The 2876-nt window shown below is 38.4% G+C and overlaps 1 protein-coding gene across 1 annotated transcript in view; it reads right to left on the bottom strand.

The window, feature by feature from the left end:
- The window catches only part of snx19 (sorting nexin 19), a gene marked incomplete at its 3' end in the record, with an annotated part of 59011 nt that extends 57971 nt beyond the window's left edge, over positions 1-1040 (bottom strand). The window contains exon 1 of the mRNA XM_015402917.1: positions 987-1040. The remainder of the gene's footprint in view (positions 1-986) is intronic.
- Positions 1041-2876: the final 1836 nt, after the last annotated feature.

Raw genomic sequence — 2876 nt, forward strand, 5'->3', positions numbered from 1 at the left:
CCGCGCCCCCTCTGCAATGGCATTGCGCCCCCTTGAGGGGGCGCGCCCCACACTTTGGGAACCACTGCTTTAGAGACAGCATGAAAAGTCAGCTGAGTACAAAACATAGAGAGGAAAACAAGAAGAAAAGGGACAAGAAGAGAGGGACACAACCTAGAACAGATAATGGATGTCTATTCTATTAACATTTCTCTATCTCTATAATGGGTCTGCTTTTTGTGTTCTCGGTTCAGGGGGGCCCCCTGCCTGTCTTTGCCTAGGGGCCCAAATATCCTAAATCCGCCCCTGTTCACACACCACATCAAGCAAAGAAAATCCTTTGCATCTCACTGTGACTGAGGATGGGAAGCAGCAGACTGGAGACATTTAGAAACATTCTGAAAGTGAGGGATTATTTCTAATTCTGGGATTAAGAGATGGATGCAGAGATTATTTAGCTCAAATTAACTCAGTCATTTAACAACTTTAACTGTTTGCATTCTAGTATTTTCAGGCAGAGCCCCCTGGTGTCAGACATACACAGATTCTATTCTACTCTATTTTATTCTCCATGATGATTCCTGAGCAGGGAATGAACCATTTGTTCAGTAATATAATAGGCAAGTAGGAAACCGATGCTATCTTTGCTTTAACTTCCTATTTAACCCTTTTTATGCCTCCATATGGAAACACTCAGCAGCTGCTGGTTTTTCTTTGATGTTCTTTGATCTTGAGCCGCTACATCCGACGGTTTTTCTAATAAACGCCATTAAAGCCTCCAGGCTCTGTTAGTAGAGAAGAATTGTCACAGAGAGCCACGGTGGGTGTCAGCGGTGTGGAAAAAAACACGACATGACAGCTGGTTAGTCACAGCGAGCAGGAACCAACCAAACAACAAAGCTTAGCATCATGCTAAAGCTACAGCTAACATCATCAGACAACACCATTAGCTAGCATCAGACTCCATTAGCAGAACATATTAATGAATAAAGGAGAAAAAAAGCAACCTGTGCGATCTGTCATGGCTCTGAGAAACCGCTTGATGACGTATTCCTCCGTGTTTACTTCCTGTTTGATGATGTCAGCGGCTAAAAGGCTCATGGGAAATGTGGTTTGATAACCATACAGCCGTATGCAGCCCACTGATCTCTATTTATTCACTGGATTGCTGATAGCCCGAAAAAAGTGAAGCCACCCGCCGCCATATTGGTACTCCCTAGTTCCACGGAGATGCGTAGTAAAAGCATATTTGTGTAGTATATAAAATATTATACTAATACATCACAATAAAATGTATGTCTTAATGGAGCAAAGTAATACAGATGAGCCAAAAGTGCTAAAATTGATGATTTACATGTAATATACATGGATTTATGACATTGTTATGGTAATTACATCTTAAATATAATCTTAAGATTTAACATGAAGGCTGAATTACAAGCACGTCTCTTAATCTTAAAGTATTTTCTGATTTACAAATTGTGCATGAATGATTCCATATATCTTTACACTGTATCTGTGCAATAGCCTTCAAATCTGACAGATATATAATAGAGCTAAATCAATCAACCAATTTAATAACCCCACAGAGCTTCAGTTTCTACACTAGCAAAATCACATCAATTGGTAAAATATCAGGCAACATGAAGTTCATATTTTGTTTATATTTAGTTACAACAAGAATCTGATCATTAGAAAAAACTATACATACCAGTACATATGCACACACTGACACTGACTGGGAAATGACCTGTGGAACGTCTTCCCACAGCTGGCAAAATGCTGGTTTTTGCAGCCAAATGCTACAGAGGGAGGCATTTGTACTCCATGGAGTGGGGAGTACCAATATGGCGGATGGTGGCTTCACTTTTTTTCGGCCAATCAGCAATCCAGTGAATAAATAGAGATCAGGGGTTTCGCATTTGAATGCAAAAACAAGCAGTTTGCCGGCCAATAAATCCATCTATACGCTGATGGATCCTATAGTAAAGTCTGTAGACTAACATTAGTCTGGCTATCTGGGACTGACTGGAAGAGTTAGCCATTGACATTGGGTCTATGGTCAGAAATTAGAAAGGACAGGAAATAGAAACTAATTCTCTGTAAACTGTCAATGTAGTAATTCTTTATTAGAGTGGATGATGCTGTCGTTTTTGTAGAGTTTGTTGTATTTCCCAGTTGAAAAAGTCATGAGCTGAAATATACTGCATGTTATATTGACCGAAAAAAAGCAACTGAAACATTATTAAAGGCTAATGCACAGACGCAGCATAAAAAGTATATGGAATCATGCATGAATAATTTGCAAATAGGGAAACACATTGTACTGTACTTGTAATTCAGTCTTGATGTAAAATCCTGACATTACATGTAGGATGTAATTACCATAACGATGTAATAAACCCATGTATATTACATGTATATCATCAATTTAGCACTTTTGGCTCATCTGTATTATTCTGCTCCATCAACGCATTAATTTTATTGTGATGGATTTGTATAATATTTTTTATTAGATGATTTATAGACTTCATTGACTTCATAATAACTATGCAATGTGATGTAGTTAAAGTAATCTACTGATTCTATGAAACAGCCAGTCTGTGTCAAAGTGATGAATTTATCTTTGTTTTAAAAGTCTTAAGTCTGACTATAAATGGGAAAAATCATCGTTTTTCGATGCTGTAGCGCATAGATTGTTTACATCACGACCGGTCTAACTAGGGAGAACCAATATGGCGGCCGGTGGCTTCACTTCAACCCCGTACTACCAACGGACAATCAGCAACCAGTGAATAAATAGAGACCAGTGATGCAGCCACAGAAACATTTATACGGAACAAGACCATTGGGAAAAAATACAAAAGTTTACTGATTTTTTATTTTTATTTTTTTTT

The sequence above is a fragment of the Cyprinodon variegatus genome, unplaced genomic scaffold (assembly GCF_000732505.1).
Source record: "Cyprinodon variegatus isolate N-32 unplaced genomic scaffold, C_variegatus-1.0 Scaffold1409, whole genome shotgun sequence".
NCBI classification, from domain to species: Eukaryota; Metazoa; Chordata; class Actinopteri; order Cyprinodontiformes; family Cyprinodontidae; genus Cyprinodon; species Cyprinodon variegatus.